The 19,779-nt window shown below is 46.0% G+C and overlaps 1 protein-coding gene across 2 annotated transcripts in view; it reads right to left on the bottom strand.

The window, feature by feature from the left end:
- Positions 1 to 19,779, bottom strand: part of TSPAN1 (tetraspanin 1) — a 245,767-nt gene that overhangs the window by 108,606 nt on the left and 117,382 nt on the right. The window lies entirely within an intron of this gene.

Genomic DNA, 19,779 nt, shown 5'->3' on the forward strand with positions numbered 1-19,779 from the left:
GTCTCCAGCGTCTTATTTCACAGATTTATATTAATCGCCACAAGTTTTCAGAGCAACAACCTAATGCAATGTATAATGTACAGTGAAGGAAAAAAGTATTTGATCCCTCTGGCAATCAAGACTTAATACTTGGTGGTCATCACCTTGTTGGCAAGCACAGCAGTCAGAGGTTTTCTGTAGTTGATGATGAGGTTTGCACACGTCAGGAGGAATTTTGCTCCACTCCTCTTTCCAAATCCTCTCTAAATCATTAAGATTTTGAGGCTGTCACTTGGGAACTTGGAGTTTCAGTTCCTCCATATGTTTTCTATGAGATTAAGGTCTGGAGACTGGCTAGGCTACTCCATGACCTTAATGTGCTTCTTTTTGAGCTACTCCTTTGTTGCCTTTTGCTTTTTTGGGTCATTGTCATGCTAGAAGACCTAGCCACGACCCATTTTTAATGTCATGGCAGAGGGAAGGAGGTTGTCGCTCAGGATTTTATGGTACATGGCTCCATTCATTGTCCCATTGATGGGGTGAAGTACTCCTGTGCCCTTAGCAGAGAAACAGCCCCAAAACATAATGTTTCCCCCCCCCATGCTTGACAGTGAGGATTGTGTTCTTTGGGTCATATGCAGTATTTCTCTTCCTCCAAACACGGCAAGTTGAGTTAATGGCAAAGAGCTGATGGGCCTTCTTCAGACGGGCGGGCTGCACGTGGGCCTTCTTCAGACGGGCGGGCTGCACGTGGGCCTTCTTCAGACGGGTGGGACTTTGCCGGCACTGCAGTATTTTAAGTGATTACGGCATAATGTGTTACCAATGATTTTCTTGGTGACAGTAGTGGTCCCAGCTGCCTTGAGATCAGTAACAAGTTCCCCCCGTGTAGTTTTAGGCTGAACTTTCACCTTCTCATAATCCTGGATACTCCACGAGGTGAGATTTTGCATGGAACCCCAGATCAATTTCTTTCATTTTCTTACTATTGCACCAACTTGCCTTCTCACCCAGCGTCTTACTTATGGTTTTGTAGCCCATTCCAGCCTTGTGCAGGTCTATGATCTTGTCTCTGACATCCTTAGAAAGCTCTTTGGTCGCCCATGTTATAGAGGTAAGAGTCTGACTGATTAATGGAGTCTATGGACAGGAGTCTTTATACAGGTGACAATGTAAGAGCTGTCTGTAATGCAGGTATCGAGGTTATTAGGAGCCTTTAAGTGTCTGTAGGAGCCAGAACTGTTAATGGTTGGTAGGGGATCAAATACTTATTTCTCTCTGCAAAATGCAATTACATTTATATAATTTATACAATGGGGGTTTTCTGGATTTTATTTTGGCTATTCTATCTCTCACTGTTAGAATTAACATACCCTTAACGTTATAGACTGTTCGTGTCTTTGTCAGTGGGCAAACCTACAAAATCAGCAAGGGATCAACTAATTATTTCCTTCACTGTATGGAGAAAAAATAGCCCCATAATGAGCGATCCATAATCCTAAGGTGATACTACATGAAATGCAGTAAGATGGCCTAAAGTATGTCATAACCAGCTCTACACCATCTACATCCAGGGCTGGTGAATTTTTGTAGTATCAGACCCAAGAGTACTGACAGAACCACAATTAATAGTGTAAAGCAAGGGTCTGTTTGCAGCCACCACTAGGGGAGCATCCTGTATACAGAGATATATGGTGATCCTGCCTGCAGCCACCACTAGGGGGAGCTCCCTGTATAGAGATAGATGATAAGATCCTGTCTGCAGCCACCACTAGGGGAGCTCCCTGTATACAAGGATACATAAGATGCTGTCTGCAGTCACCACTAGGGGGAGCTCCCTGTATACAGAGATACATGGAAAAAATCCTTATGGCAGCTTTGCTGAGCGCCGATGCCACCGCTTCCTTCGGAAGGATGAGGACAGGTTCCTCATAGGGTTTGTCCTCACCGAAAAATTCCTGGACAAAGCATCCTCTTTAAAGGGAACCTGTCACCACTTTTTTGGTTTATAAGCTGCGGGCCACCATCACCGGGCTCTCATATACAGCATTCTAACATGCTGTATATAAGAGCCCAGACCACTGTGATAACATAAAAAACACGTTAGATAAGTATTATAATGGTCGCTCAGTTGGCCAGATAGGCGTCTCCGGTGCCAGCGCTGCCTCCTTCGGCCATCTTCGTTCTCCTTCAGACTCCTATGTGCATGACGCCTCCTACGTCATACACACTCGACAGTCCTGCGCAGGCGCACTACAATACTTTTGATCTGCCCTGCTCAGGGCAGATCAAAGTGCGAAAAAAGGAGGTGAGCTAGCACTGCTTACGAATGGCATGCAACAAAGAAGAAATAAAAAGTGTAATATTCACAAATTCATTCCTACTGTAACAATTCAATGAGATTTTTTGCAAATGATTGATCAATGATTTGAGCCCCCCTGCCCCGTCACGGCAAATCTCTATAGGGGGGTCCCTAACGCTATATTATAAATTATTATGTACCATAAGGTCTCATATAATGAGCAGGACCATATGAAAACACCACTTACCTGAGACATGTCTGAACCGCTCCCATGCTGCCAGGACTGACAACCGCAAATAAAGGCAGCCCAGGTGCCAGTGTGTGTGGCAGATCAAAGTGCGCCTGCTCAGGACCTGAATGCCAGCGAGTGTGGATGACGTCAGACGCGTCATGCACTGCGGCTAGAGAAGAAGGAGGATGAAGATGGCTGAAAGAGGCGGCACCGGAGAACGGAGACTCCCATCTGGCCAACCGAGCGACCGTTAGGTAAGTATTATAAAGTGTTTCTTATGTTGTCACAGTGGCCTGGGCTCTTATATACAGCATTCTAACATGCTGTATATAAGAGCCCGGTGGTGGTGGCCGCAGCTTATAGGCCAAAAAAGTGGTGACAGGTTCCCTTTAATGTTTTTAGAACCAGGGTGATAAGTAACGCAAAAACTAAACCTATTGACAAAACAATGACTACCGAGCTTGTATTGGTGTAAGATGCCTAGTCAACTTAAGGTAAAGAAGGTTTTTATAGTTGGTAATTACTGTAAAAGGATGAAAAACTCCCTACAGAAAGTGTCGCCATTCTTCAAATGCTAACTTGATCGCCAGTAATTCCGTTACCAATATCCTGATTACATTCAGCCAAAGATAATTTCTTACAAAAGAAGGCGCATAGATGCAATTTACTAACAGACCCTGAGACAATACAGCCCCCACCCCCACCTCTGACGCATCATCCTCCACCATAAAAGGCTGAGATACATCAGACTATATCAATACGGGTGGTGATGAGAAACATTTCTTAAGACAGTCAAATGCATATAAAGCACCCTGAGTCCATCTAGAGAAATGTGGAAATCTGTACCCTTAGTCCTGTCAGTCAGGGGTCTTGCTATAGCAGAGAAATTCTTAATAAACTTCCTGTAAAAATCTGCAAAACCAAAAAAAGTTGCATAGCTTTGAAGTTCTCGGGACGGTCCCATTTAAATATAGCCTGCAATTTAGTGGGATCCATCCGAAAACCTGAAGCTGAGATACTGTAACCCAGAAACGGAGGTTCCTGAACGGTGAACACACATTTTCTAGCTTAGGATACAATTTATTCTGTCTGAGAATTTGTAACACTTGTTTGACATGTTCCAAATAAGACCCAAATCCCATGCATATATGAGGATGTCATCAAGGTAAATGATTACAGATTTCCCTAAGGGCGGCTTTGCACGTTGCAACATCGCACGTGCGATGTCGTTGGGGTCAAATCGAAAGTGACGCACATCCGGCGTTACTTTCGACATCATTGTGTGTAAATTCTAGATGATACGATTAACGAGCGCAAAAGCGTCGTTATCGTATCATCGGTGCAGGCTCCGACTTTTCCATAATTATGCTGCCGCGACAGGTACGATGCTGTTCCTGCGGCAGCACACATCGCTGTGTGTTACGCCGCAGGAGCGAGGAACTTCACCTTACCTGCCGCCAGCGGCTCTACGGAAGGAAGGAGGTGGGCGGGATGTTTACATCCTGCTCATCTCCGTCCCGCCGCCGCTATTGGCCGCCTGCCATGTGACGTCGCTATGACGCCGCACGACCCGCCCCCTTAGGAAGGAGGTGGGTCGCCGGCAAGAGCGATGTTCGCAGGGCAGGTGAGTGCATGTGAATCTGGCATAGTGATAATTTTCGCTACGCCAGCTATCACAAGATATCGTACCTGCGACGGGGGCGGGGACTATCGCGTGCGTCATCGCAGCATCGGCTTGCGATGTCGCAACGTGCAAAGCCCGCCTAAGAGATAAGAAAAAACATGATTAAGAAAATGCTGAAAAACCGCAGGCGCGTTGGTTAGACCAAATGGCATCACCAGATTTTCCAACCACCCCTCCAGTGTATTACAAGCCATATTCCACTCATCCCCCTGTCTGACCATTATCAGATTATAGGCCCTTCTAAGGTCCAGTTTAGAGACCCATTTAGTATCGGAAATCTGATTGAATAGGTCCAGAATGAGTGGCAGGGGATATGAATCATGGACCGCTATCTGGTTGAGCTCAGATCAGGACTGGTCAGGAGCAGGGCCAGGAAGGAGACATTGGTATCCCTGAGACTAGGGATAGCATAGGGCCCCCTAGCCTGCGCGGTCACCTCCATCCCAGATTCTCACGTGTGTTCCAGTGTCCAGCTCCTGCCTAGGCCCCAGGTCCTGAGCATGCTATGCGGGATTTCCTGGTCTGCAGCCTAGCAAATGTGTGCGCGCACTTCCTGTCCCTTTAAGATGGAGCATGCGCACCTTACTAAGGTGTCCTCAGCCTATCACTGGGAGGAAGCAGGTACTTAAGGCTCCTCCTCCTGGTGGGAGGGGCTAGATCAATGAGTTAGAGGTGAAGGAGGTATCTAGTCCAGCGCAGATTATTGCCATTGATTTGTTACCTCTTTTTCATGGGGGCTTTGTTGAGTGTACAGGGGCTGGAACTCCGTACAGGGGCCTCCGTTCACAGCGGATCTCATGTTATGTGCTTAAGGGATTCACTGCACAAATTGTATTAGGGTTCTGTAGTGCCGGCTTCCCTAGTGTGCCAATGCTTCACAGCGTTCTAACACCAGTGTCCCTGCACTTTACTCTCCCCTGCACAGCCATCTTCATGCTGCGAGGTCCTCTGTGGATGGCTGTGCAGGGGAGAGGAGACTGCAGGGGGGGACTAGGAGAGGAGTGAGACAAACAGGGGAAACCAAAACTGTCACACAGCACACTCACACAGAGGAAGGAGACAAAAGATTAGGAAAACAAGAGCAGGGAGGTAGCAATAAGACAACACCACAACCCCTCCAGGCAAGAAGAGAGGCAAGGATGCTGCGGTACAACTATATAAACTGGTCACTCGTAATATAGCAAAAACGTTCAGTACACCACAAAACATGTAAAACAAATCTTATTAATTTGGAGTTCCAATGGCATAGAAGGAGTGTATTTCGCTCACAAACATGGCGTCACGAACAGGGACCCAGACAGACATTATACCATCTGGATCTTGAGTGAAAATCGATCCCCTTGGGAAAGTAATGCTAGTAGCTGCAGCATAAGGTAAGACGCTTAAAGGGAACTTGTCAGGTCCCTTATGCCTTACAATCTACAAACAGGGTGATGTGTGGCCTAAAAAACCCTCCTACCCATCCCTGTGTTGTAATATTGTGTAAAATGGATTTATAAAAAAAGTTTTATAACTTACGTGTTCCCTACGTAAATGATCAGAGGGTCTAGTCCCAAGGGCGTCGTTGTTTCGCCCCGTCTAGTTTGCCCTCTTTCCGTGGTATCATGCCCCGGTGGGCGTGATATCATGGATATACATGAGCAACGTCACCATCAACTCCTGGAAATCCTGTGTGTGCGTGTTTCTCATTCTTAGCTGGGTGTCCACTTGTCAACTTCACAAGCAAACTACACATGATCTGAAGGTTCCTGCGCCTCCGATCATGCGCAGAGCGCGTCTAAAGCCGGCAAGCAAACGCCCGGCCAAGAAGGCTGCACGAATGAGAAGCACGCACGTGCGGGATTTCCAGGAGCTGACGGTGACGTAAATACATGATATCACGCTCACAGGGGCGTGATACCACGGAAAGAGGGCAAACTAGACGGGGCGAAACGACGCCCTTGGGACTAGTCCCTCTGTTCATTTATATAGTGAACACATAAGTTATAAACTTTTTTATAAATTCATTTTACACAATATTACAACAGAGATGGGTAGGAAGGAGGTTTTATGCCACACATAACCCTGCTTGTACATTACAAGGCATATGAGATCTGACAGATTCCCTTCAATTCTTACGCTTGCGTTACTTTCTGGAGAGTGATCTATTTTTCATCCGAGTTATTTTGTATTAAATACTCTGGTCCAAGAACTGAGAACGTGTTTTTTTTTTTTTTTTTTTAAATCAGATACTTTTTTTTATTAAAACAGAATACATACAACAGTATAACAAATCGGCATCCAAATTAAGTTTATCATATCTATTACCCCTTCCCCCCTTCACCCCGGCAGCAACACTCCTCTCCAATACTACATCCCATTTAGTACACACTTAGAATACCCTCCCAACTGCAGTATAGCAACCATCCCGTTTTGCAGGAGGAACGACTAGTAACACAAATTAAACAAAACACACACATCAGAGGTCTCCGACGGCTATCCCGGTCCCAAACCAGTTTACTGGTCATCCTATTCGCATTGCAGCCAAAGAGACCATAGCTTCTCAAACATTTTTAACATTCCCCCTTCTTTCATACACTCCCTGTTCCAGCTGAAGAACACATTTCACCCTTTTAATGTACTCTCCCCTGGTCGGGGGTCTTTTTTAATACAGGACCTGGCAATTAGCTTTCTTGCCACATACAGCAGCCTAGCAATGGCAATTTTCATAGTATTTTCCATTCCAAGCTCCTCAACATATCCCAAGAGGCATATCAATGGTTCCCTGGGAAGGACACACCCATATGTTCTTCCTATCTTGTGGATAACCTTAGGGCAACTTTGCACACTACGACATCGCAGGTGCGATGTCGGTGGGGTCAAATCGAAAGTGACGCACATCCGGCATCACTTGCGATGTCGTAGTGTGTAAATCCTAGATGATACGATGAACGAGCGCAAAAGCGTCGTTATCGTATCATCGGTGCAGGCTCCGACATTTCCATAATACCGGTGCCGTGACAGGCACGATGTAGTTCCTCGTTCCTGAGGCAGCACACATCGCTGTGTGTGAAGCCGCAGGAAAGAGGAACATCTCCTTACCTGCCGCCAGCGGCTATACGGAAGGAAGGAGGTGGGCGGGATGTTTACATCCTGCTCATCTCCGCCCCTCCGCCGCCATTGGCCGCCTGCCGTGTGACGTCGCTGTGACGCCGCACGACCCGCCCCCTTAGGAAGGAGGTGGATCGCCGGCCAGAGCGACGTCGGAGGGCAGGTGAGTGCATGTGAAGCTGGCGTAGCGATAATTATCGCTACGCCAGCTATCACAAGATATCGTACCTGCGACAGGGGCGGGGACTATCGCGTGCGACATCGCAGCATCGGGCAAAGCCCGCCTTAGTCCAAAAGGAGACCAGTCTCGGACAAGACCACATCATATAAAAAAACCTGCGTCAGATACCTGACACCTTGGACACTCCAAATTCCTTTTCAACCCCATTTTAAACATCAGTAAGGGAGACCTATATACCCGGTGAATTACGTATAGGTGAGATAGTCTGGCCGGTTCGCTCATGGAAAGTTTAGGGACAAACTCTAAGATAGTCTCCCACACCTCCTCCGTTATCATCCCAACTTCCTCCTCCCATTTAGATTTAAGCCTGCTTTACACGAGACGACTGATCGTGCGATGCATCGTCGGGGTCACGGTTTTCGTGACGCACATCCGGCATCGTACACGACGTCGTCTCGTGTGACACCTCCTAGCGACGCAGTATCGCTCACAAATCGTGAGTCGTGTACTCGTCGCTAGGTTTCATAAAATTGTTTAATTAAAATGGCGCCGATTGTTCATCGTTTCCGTGGCATCACACGTTGCTCCATGTGACACCAAGGGAATGATGAACATAGTTTACCTGCGTCCCTCGGCACCCGCGGGCTATGTGGAAGGAAGGAGGTGGTCGGGATGTTTACATCCCGCTCATCTCCGCCCCTCCGCTTCTATTACCGGCTGCCGTGTGATGTCGCTGTGACGCAGAACGTCCCTCCCCCTTCAGGAAGTGGACGTTCGTCGCCCACAGCGAGGTCGTCCGGAAGGTAAGTGCGTGTGACGGGGGTCAAACGAGTTTGTGCGACACGGGCAGCGGTTTGCCCGTGACGCAAAAACGACGGGGGCGGGTTCGCATGATAGATCAACTCGTGTAAAGCAGGCATAAGTTTTAAGTGGGTAATCTAAAAGAAAGGTATGTAGTATATCTTTATATGTGCCAGACATTATCCCTTTAGTGCTTCCTCCCCCCCTTACACACATACTCCAGTACCAGGTCAATCTATGTCCACACTTTTTTTTAGCCGCTTGGGCTGCAATCGCATGTTTCAATTGACTGTAGTGGAGCCAGGAAGACGCCGGCAACTGAAACTCACTCTGTAACAGCGGGAACGATTTCAAAATTCCTCCGTCCAATATCTGATGCATGTATATTACACCCTTGCGTCTCCATTCCTCAATAAAGAACTGAGAAAGTTACCTATGCCTTTGTGAACTGTGCATTGTACTGGTCATTGATTCTTGAGGTTGGATTGTGACATTGGTGTATTGTATTGATGTTGATGAATGACAAAAGCAGCGGGCTATGGCAGAAAGCAAGCCCATATTGTTCCACATTTCAGATGTGAAATTTGATGGATTTCGTCTGGAACATTATAGGGGCACTAAGAGAGGGTTAGATGTGGTCTGCCCTTGTTAGGGCAGAAGCTATTGGGGTAATTGGTACTAATAGTTTCCCTAGGAATACGATAGGGTCAGTTTGAAGCTGTGGCTACAAGGACCCATACAGAGGAAACCTTAGTACACCCCAAGCTGCAAGAAATGGGTGAGATCATTGACAACTCATTCTAATACTCTGACATTGGTGGATTCCTCGATGACTACACACTTTTGATTTGATTATATTGAGTTACTAGCTGTACTACCTGGCTTCACCCGGGTTAATAACTGTTGTTAACAAAATAGACTGTATTAACAAAAATGTATTCTGCACACAAAAAACACAAAACAAATAGATATAAATGTAATTATGTCTGTCTCCCCCTCTGTATATATCTCTCTGTCTCTCTCTCTGTCTCTTTCCCTGTCTGTCTCTGACTGTCTCTGTCTCTTTCTCCGTCTGTCTCAATCTCTTTCCCTGTCTGTCTATCTCTTTCCCTGTCTATCTATCTCTGTCACTTTCCCTGTCTCTTTCCCTGTCTCTCTCTTTCCCTCTCTTTCCCTGTCTGTCTCTTTCCCTCTGTCTCTTTCCCTGTGTCTGTCTCTTTGTCTGTCTCTTTACCTGTCTTTGTCTGTCTCTTACCTTGTCTGTCTCTTTCCCTCTCTTTCCCTGTCTGTCTGTTTCCCTGTGTCTGTCTCTTTGTCTGTGTCTGTCTCTTTACCTGTCTGTGTCTGTCTCTTAACCTGTCTCTCTCTTTCCCTATCTGTCTCTTTCCCTGTCAATCTGTCTCTTTGTGTCTGTCTCTTACCCTGTCTATGTCTGTTTCTTACCCTGTCTGTGTCTGCCTCTTTCCCTGTCGGTGTCTGTCTCTTTCCCTAACTGCATTGTGACACGCCAACATTCCATTTAAGGACGTGGCAGCGCATTCTTCTGAAGTTCTGGCTGCACTGTGGCTCCCAGCTCCATTCGCTTTAATGGAGGCAGGTTTTTTGGTGAATAACTGTAAAGCACGTGGTTAAAATTTCCCCTCAAAACATAGCCTATGACGCTGTCGGGGTCCAGAAGTGTGAGTGTGCAAAATTTTGTGGCTGTAGCTGCGACGGTGTAGATGCCAATCCCGGACACACACACACACACACACACACACACACACACACACACACACACACACACACACACACACACACACACACACACACACACACACACACTCACTCAGCTTTATATATTAGATTTTTGACATTTTTTTTGTACTCATATATTGGGCCACTGTCCTTTTGTGTGTAAAATTAGGCACTCAAATATTTGTTATGTATGTTGTGTTTTTCTGTTAATTTTCTTATATGTTTATCGGCTCCCTGGATATACAATCCAGGCTGAAATTGTCAGCAATCCAAGGAGCTTTTGGTTACTCATATACCTGATCTAGGCTTTTAATGTGAACAGGATTAAAAGTTATATTTTAGCCTCTTAAAATTGCTATTCTATATTATTATTTAAGTGGCCTCCCTCTGATTTGAGGACTGCTGTGTGAAAAGTTTGTGTGTGTTGTGTAACTTTCTTTCCAGGCTTGATCTGAGGCATATCTAGTGCGAACAATGACGTTATTGCTGAAAAGCACACGATGGAGGTCGTATGTAAAAATGAGGTTCCAGAAGTGGTAAAAGTGCATATTAAAGGTGATTGGAGAGATCTTAAGGCCCAGTCACACACAACGACTTACCAGCGATCCCGACAACGATTCGACCTGATAAGGATCGCTGGTAAGTCGCTGGGAGGTCGCTTGTGAGATGTCACACAGTCAGACCTTACCAACGATGCAGGAACAATGAGCGACCTGTATAACAATCTCGGCGGGCGTTGGGACCGTGTTAGGAGGTCGTTGGTAGGCGTCAAACACAGCGATGTGACCTGCCCAGCAGGACATCCCCTTTGAAGAAAATGGTCCCAACCATTCAGCAACGACTAGCGATCTCACAGCAGGGGCCTGATCGCTGGTAGGTGTCACACATAACGAGACCGCTGCTGTGTCACAGAAACTGTGACTCAGCAACGATCCCGTTAGCGATCTCGTGTGTGACAGGGCCTTTACAGTATCTGGGGATTAGCCGATTTCCACGCTCCTCACCCTCCACATAGCAGTGGAAAGGCTGAATGGGACAGTCAAGGTAAAAATACAGAAGGTGAAAGGTGGAAACTGGCAAGTCTTGGACATAATGCATCTTTTGTTTTCTTTCCTTTGTTTTCTCTATAGAAGATTTTTTTTTTTAACACCTAGAATATGATTATGTTTCCTACAGATTCATCAGGATATAGTGACCGGGGATGTTCGAGTCTTATATAATTAACTAAATAGTGTGATAAGCAAGTGTATTCTCCAATTCCAGATGCTAAATCAGAGCCAGTAGCACATGGTCTCAAGCCAGAAGACTGGGTGATCCTAAAAAGACAAGCGAGAAAGAGCCATGAGCCAAGACTAGATGGGCTGATCCAGTTTCTCCTAACCACAGAAACTTCCATGAAGCTTGAGGGAAAACCCATCTGGACACAACAGCCGCTGTATAGAGTCATATCACCAGCAGAATGATAGTCACAACACACATAGTGCTGGACCATCTCACATAGGACCTTATGGGATATCTTCAGATTGGGCCTGATATAGGAGAAATAGCCAAAATAAGGGAACAATGGTTGCAGGAACTAAATGCAAACAAGGACTCATGGTGGGAGAAACATTATCTGTCCTGTACTAAACAATTAGTTCAAAGGGTTTAAGTTATTTTCATGGATAACACACACCTGTATATAACTGGTATTGTCTTGCGTGTTGGTATATGTAGCTGTAAAAGTGCTACTCTGTGTTATAGAAAAAGGTAATCAGGTCCACATGTAAGGGAAATCCTGTTAAAGAACTGGTCGTAGGATACGGAACCTAGACAAAAAGAAATCCATTAGGGTTCAGCTAACACTGATGGGCGGGACGTTTCACATTTCTATACACACCTCTGTGGCTCTTATTGGTGCATAGTTCTGAGAAGTTATTTCTTTGTTTGAGGTACTATATAAACTGGTCACATGATGTAATAAAGCAGAAACCTTCAGTACACCACAAAGCAAGTTTGTGCAGCATTGATTTCTCCAAGCGCTTGAAAAAAAAAAAAAAATCTTATTAATTTGGAGTTACAATGGCATAGAATGGGTATATTTAACTCAGAGTATGTACACAGTAACTGCACAAGCAAAATAGTGAGTTCGGCTCTGGAGAATAATACAGAATGTAATTCAGGATCAGTATTGGATCAGTAATGTATGTACACAGTGACTGCACCAGCAGAATAGTGAGTGCAGCTCTGGAGTATAATAGCGGAAGTAACTCAGGATCAGTAATGTATGTACAAAGTGACTGCACTAGCAGATTAGTGAGTGCAGCTCTGGAGTATAATACAGGATGTAACTCAGGATCAGTAATGTAATGTATGTACACAGTGACTGCACCAGCAGAATAGTGAGTGCAGACCTGGAGTATAATAAAGTAACTCAGGATCAGTAATGTATGTACACAGTGACTGCACCAGCAGAATAGTGAGTGCAGCTCTGGAGTATAATACAGGATGTAACTCAGGATCAGTAATGTAATGCATGTACACAGTGACTGCATCAGCAGAATAGGGAGTGCAGCTCTGGAGTACAATACAGGGGGTAACTCAGGATCAGTAATAAATGTACACAGTGACTACACCAGCAGAATAGTGAGTGCAGCTCTGGAGTATAATACAGGAAGTAACTCAGGATCAGTAATGTATGTACACAGAGACTGCACTTGTTTTGGGGGTTACGGTATATGGGGGAGGATCTCTCCTATTTTCTAGCAGTGGTTATTATAGAATTGTATGTTTAGACCATCAGAATGGATCCCAGGATCGGATTGGAGTGAGACTAGATGAGTTTTCATGTCTGTCCGGCCAATGCAGAGCGGTGGGTAATTTTCTCCATTTTCCGGCCTCTGGTTCTGCTTGCTGAATCCTTCTGGTGATTTTCTTCTTGTGGTTGGGGGGTGCACAAGGATCACAGCTGTGATTCCTGCAGCGGTCTTTGCTGGAGCGTGGTCGATGTGCTCGTTCATCTGAACGGATGGCGCAATACAGCAGAAATAGCAGCGTGAGTCAGCGCCGTCCCTGGATATCCCCACAGTAGCTTCTCGCCTCGTTTGAAAGCAATTTAACCCTTCCTTCTTAGAGTGCCTGCCCAATGAGAAGTTTGCCAGCAGTCAGTGTCTCTCGCACTGCAGGGGTTAATACCCGCTTATTACAGAATTCTATAAAATGTCGCCCACACAACCGTCAGCTTAATGGCAGCGCCAAGTCTGCGGACTGTCACCCATGCAGCTCCTCAGTACCAGGGCAGAATTACTCCATCTTTAACTCACACCAATGGACTCTGTGGGTCGTAGGACTGGAGCAGTCTCTGCAGTGCTGGTCTGCTCTCTGGAGCCCATCAGCATGGGGATGTGGGGCAGGAGGCACCACAGCTCACTTCACCTGTCATCATGAAGCTTTTCCATACCTCATGGTTGGCACCTCAATTCCAGGACTTTGCCTTGAGTGGTCTCCACTTCTGTAGGGATTCAACCAACAAACAGATGTTAAAGGAGGTTACTGTGAACTTCACTGTGGAGGTCAATGCGGAGGTCACTGTGAAAGTCACTGCAAAGGTTACAGCAGAGATCACTGTGGAGGTCACTGTGAAGGTTGCTGTGGAGGTCACTGTGGAGGTTATTGTGAAGGTTACTGTGGAGGTCACTGTGAAGGTCACAGCAGAGGTCATTGCGGAGGTTACTGTGAAGGTTACTGTGAATGTCACTGCGGAGGTTACTTTGGAGGTCACAGCAGAGGTTACTGTGGAGGTCACTGTGAAGGTTACAGGAGAAGTTACTGCGAAGGTTACTGTGAGGGTTATTGGTGAGCTGACTGAAGGTCACTGTGAAAGTCACTGTGCAGTTTACTCTGGAGGACACTGCAGAGGTCACGATGGAGGTCACTGCATAGGTCAATGTGAAGGTCACTGCAGACGTCACTGTGAAGGTCACTGCAGAGGTCACTCTGAAGATGACAGTGGAGGTCATTGTGAAGGTCACAGCGGAGGGTATTGCAGTGGTTACTGTAGAGGTCACTGTGAAGGTCACAGTGGAGGTCACTGCGTCTTCACTTGAAGCTAAGGCTGGAAGCACTTCAGGCCTTATTTACATGAACCAATCATAAGATGACGCTACAAGATGGCCCTCCCGCTGATAACTCACTGTCCGCTGTATAATTAGGTGAGGCTTCCTGTTGCCATGAAGAAGGCCATGTCACATCCACATGCCAGCTGCATGTTTCCTCCTCACATTGCCTCTGCTGGCTGGTTTTCTTCCCATAGTATAACCAGCTTCTGTCTCTTCACCAGGCCATCCACGTGATGGAATATGGGACTCCTCGGATGACCACAGCTGCAGGGGTCACATCTGAGGATCATGTGTCCATTGTGGGTGGACAGGGGACCGTGTGGGCGCTCAGACTCCTCTACAGCTACCCAGGAAAATGCTCTGCATGTTCAGCTACCTTTCTATTCTATACTATTATTAGAATATTCTATTCTATACCGGAGGCACCTCAGAAGACTCTTGTCATACTGGAAACACAACACAAGAGTCTCCGTATACCGGAGACACCACACAAGACCTGATCTATACATGGAACACCCCACAAGACCCGCTGCATACCAGTGTTGGGGTGGACACTTTGAAATGTTTACTAGTTGCCTTCTTCTGACCTAATTGGTGTGGATCAAGTGCATGCACAGAAGAATAACATCAGACAGTCAGATGTAACCTCTCCTTGATCAGAGTATGGCGCGGCTCCAAGAGAGTTTATGTCAACAGAGCATCGACTTGTATAAACAAGGAAAAGGAGCGTGGTCAGCTCTACAGTGGGCATGTTCAGATGTGTCCATTGGTGGTCAGTGGATTAGTCAATGAGGTCATCAGTGGATTAGTCAATGAGGTCATCAGTGGGTTGGTCCATGAGGTCATCAGTGGGTTGGTCCATGAGGTCATCAGTGGGTTGGTCCTCTAGGTTAGCTTTTGGGTCTTCTCCTTATATGGTGATCTTCTTACATCTGGATATTCCCTGCATTCCTTGCATACCAGGGCAGGATGTAGAGGACAGGAAGAGGCAGCCATGTTTGATCTGTATCACATGTATGTATCTGAACAAACAATGTTAAGTGAAATAATAAGTTTCATCGGTGATTTCCCACAATCCCCTACATCTCAAGTTTAATTAAGTATGTGATCCAATAGCCCTCCTTAACACCAGGAGCACCCCACAAGACTGTCAACATACCAGCGACACCAAACAAGAACTAAAGAATAACAATAACACCCCACAAGACTTACCGCATACCGGTAGCACCCCAAAAAAAGCCTCTGCATACCAGAAACACAACACAAGATGCTCCTTGTATCCGAAACACCTTGTTAGACGCTCCACATCCTGGGAACCACGCTCCACGACGCTAAGACGCTCCACGAAGTAGGAATACCTACTAAGATGTTTTGCATATTGGAAACACCCCGTACGATGCTCCGCATACCGGGAACACCCCCGTAAGTCGCTCCACGTTCTGGCAACACAACATAAGATGCTTCAAATATCGGGAGCATTCAAAAAGACACGTGGAGTACCATAAAACCCTATACGCACCGGCAACACCCCACAAGAAGCGCTGCATGCAGAGAACACACGACAAGACCTGAGGTGTACTGGGAACACTCCATAAGATGTTTCACAAACTAGAAATACCCTGTAAGACACTCTGAGTGCCAGGAACACTCCGTCAGATGCTCTGCGTAGTGGTAACACCCCGTAACATGCCCTGGTATGCAAGGCCCAATGCCAGTGCTGCACCGGCCTCCCTTACCTCCCGCAGGCCCCCCGCTGAGGATCGCACTTTTAATTGTATCAGCATCGCAGATGCCGATACAATTGAATGCAATGATGATAAGAGGGAGCAGTGCGCTGCCTCTCTCATCATTCTCCTGCAGCGTCTGTCTGCGCTCAGCCTCTGACAGCTCAGTACAGAGGAGCGCGATGATGTCATTACTGTGGGCGCCTGTGTCCTGAGGTGTCAAAGCGTCAGAACAGTGGACACGCTGACGAGGAGACCGGAGCAGCGGGGGAATGAGGAGGAAGGGAGTATGTATTGATCACGGTGGCCAGACGACTATAGGGCTGCATAATGCTGCTACATGGGGCAGCATAATGCTACTACAGGGGGTTACATAGTGCTGTTACATGGGGCTGCATAGTGCTTCTACATGGGGGGCCTGCATAGTGCTTCTACATTGGGGGCCTGCATAGTGATTCTACATGAGGGGCTGCATAGTGCTTCTACATGGGGGGCTGCATAGTGCTTCTACATGGGGGGCTGCATGGGGGCTGCTGCATGGGGGCTGCTGCACGGGTGCTGCTACAAGGGGGCTGCATTATATTATGTGGAGCAATCTGGGGTGCATTATATTATATGGATGAATATTTGGTGCATTATATTATATGAATGAATATTTGGTGCATTATATTATATGGATGAATATTTGGTGCATTATTCTATATAGATGACTATGGGGGCTGCAAAACACTATGGAGGAATCTGCGGGTGCATTATATTGAGTAATATGAGGCTGCATTAAATTATGTGGAGCAATATGGATGCATTATGTTATATGGAGGAATGTGGGGGCTGCATACTTCTATACCCCCCCAGAGCTCTATGTCCTTTCAACCCCAGTGCTGTTTACCCACCTAGAGCTGTATGTTCCCCTCCAATGCAGTGCTGTATACCCCTCAGAGCTGTATTCCCCCCTCTGGAGCTGTATGCCCCCTCTTCAGTAATGTGTATGTCCCCAGCCTCTCCTGTGATGTATATACAGTCATGGCCAAAAGTTTTGAGAATGCTACAAATATTAATTTTTACAAAGTCTACTGCTTAAGTTTTTCTAATGGCAATTTGCCTATACTCCAGAATGTCATAAAGAGTGATCAGCTTAACAGCAATTACTTGCAAAGTCAATATTGGCTAAGAAAATGAACTTCAACCCCCCAAAATACATTTCAACATCATTACATTCCTGCCTTAAAAGGAGCAGCTAACATTGTTTAAGTGATTGTTCCATTAACACAGGTGTGGGTGTTGATGAGGACAGGGCTGGCGATCAATCAGTCATGATTAAGTAAGAATGACACCACTGGACACTTTAAAAGGAGGCTGGTGCTTGGTATCATTGTTTCTCTTCAGTTAACCATGGTTATCTCTAAAGAAACACGTGCAGCCATCATTGCTCTGCACAAAAATGGCCTAACAGGGAAGAGTATCGCAGCTACAAAGATTGCACCTCAGTCAACAATCTATCGCATCATCAAGAACTTCAAGGAGAGAGCTTCCATTGTTGCCAAAAAGGCTCCAGGGTGCCCATGAACGCCAGGACCGTATCTTAAAACTGTTTCAGCTGCGGGATCGGACTACCAGCAGTGCCGAGCTAGCTCAGCAATGGCAGCAGGCTGGTGTGAGTGTCTGCACGCACTGTGAGGCGGAGACTGCTTGAGCAAGGCCTGGTTTCAAGGAGGGCAGCAAAGAAGCCACTTCTCTCCAGAAAAAACATCAGGGACCGACTGATATTCTGCAAAAGGTACAGGGAGTGGACTGCTGAGGACTGGGAAAAAAAGAGAAAAAAAAGAAAGAGAAAAAAAGGGAACCAGCACGATCTGAAATTGGCATGCATCATATAAAAAGTGAAAATTCACAAATTTATTCCAACTGTACTATAATAAAAAAAAATGAGATTTTTAGCAAATAATTGATCAATTTTTTGAGCCACCCCTGCCAACGTCACGGCAAATCTCAATAGGGGGGTCCTACTCTACATTCTGTATTTCATGTGCCATGCGGCCTCCTAGATAAAGTTAAAAGCAGAACCATAATGGAGCACACATACCTGCAACCTGTATATAGCCGCTTCCATGTTGCAAAAAAGGCACTTGTGGATAGAGACCAGCCCAGGTCCCAGCATGTGGAGCAAGCCCTACACATACCAGGACTATATCAGAACTGATCCTCCCAGTGTCAAACAGCAACCATTGATAAAGGCGGACCAGATCCAAGAATGGTGCTTAATTAGCATTGCCTGTGGAAAGGGGTGAGGTAACTGAGTCTGAACAGCTACCAACAGGAGGAATATATTGCAAGCCAAAATCAGGCGTGCATGGTATGGTGTTGGTCAGACACCAGATTTGTAGCATAACTACGGTCAAAACAGAGAAAAAAAGGGAACCAGCACGATCTGAAATTGGCATGCATCATATAAAAAGTGAAAATTCACAAATTTATTCCAACTGTACTATAATAAAAAAATGAGATTTTTAGCAAATAATTGATCAATTTTTTGAGCCACCCCTGCCAACGTCACGGCAAATCTCAATAGGGGGGTCCTACTCTACATTCTGTATTTCATGTGCCATGCGGCCTCCTAGATAAAGTTAAAAGCAGAACCATAATGGAGCACACATACCTGCAACCTGTATATAGCCGCTTCCATGTTGCAAAAAAGGCACTTGTGGATAGAGACCAGCCCAGGTCCCAGCATGTGGAGCAAGCCCTACACATACCAGGACTATATCAGAACTGATCCTCCCAGTGTCAAACAGCAACCATTGATAAAGGCGGACCAGATCCAAGAATGGTGCTTAATTAGCATTGCCTGTGGAAAGGGGTGAGGTAACTGAGTCTGAACAGCTACCAACAGGAGGAATATATTGCAAGCCAAAATCAGGCGTGCATGGTATGGTGTTGGTCAGACACCAGATTTGTAGCATAACTACGGTCAAAACAGAGAAAAAAGGGAACCAGCACGATCTGAAATTGGCATGCATCATATAAAAAGTGAAAATTCACAAATTTATTCCAACTGTACTATAATAAAAAAATGAGATTTTTAGCAAATAATTGATCAATTTTTTGAGCCACCCCTGCCAACGTCACGGCAAATCTCAATAGGGGGGTCCTACTCTACATTCTGTATTTCATGTGCCATGCGGCCTCCTAGATAAAGTTAAAAGCAGAACCATAATGGAGCACACATACCTGCAACCTGTATATAGCCGCTTCCATGTTGCAAAAAAGGCACTTGTGGATAGAGACCAGCCCAGGTCCCAGCATGTGGAGCAAGCCCTACACATACCAGGACTATATCAGAACTGATCCTCCCAGTGTCAAACAGCAACCATTGATAAAGGCGGACCAGATCCAAGAATGGTGCTTAATTAGCATTGCCTGTGGAAAGGGGTGAGGTAACTGAATCTGAACAGCTACCAACAGGAGGAATATATTGCAAGCCAAAATCAGGCGTGCATGGTATGGTGTTGGTCAGACACCAGATTTGTAGCATAACTACGGTCAAAACAGAGAAAAAAAAGGGAACCAGCACGATCTGAAATTGGCATGCATCATATAAAAAGTGAAAATTCACAAATTTATTCCAACTGTACTATAATAAAAAAATGAGATTTTTAGCAAATAATTGATCGATTTTTTGAGCCACCCCTGCCAACGTCACGGCAAATCTCAATAGGGGGGTCCTACTCTACATTCTGTATTTCATGTGCCATGCGGCCTCCTAGATAAAGTTAAAAGCAGAACCATAATGGAGCACACATACCTGCAACCTGTATATAGCCGCTTCCATGTTGCAAAAAAGGCACTTGTGGATAGAGACCAGCCCAGGTCCCAGCATGTGGAGCAAGCCCTACACATACCAGGACTATATCAGAACTGATCCTCCCAGTGTCAAACAGCAACCATTGATAAA

This window comes from Anomaloglossus baeobatrachus, chromosome 8 (assembly GCF_048569485.1).
Source record: "Anomaloglossus baeobatrachus isolate aAnoBae1 chromosome 8, aAnoBae1.hap1, whole genome shotgun sequence".
Classification (NCBI taxonomy): Eukaryota; Metazoa; Chordata; class Amphibia; order Anura; family Aromobatidae; genus Anomaloglossus; species Anomaloglossus baeobatrachus.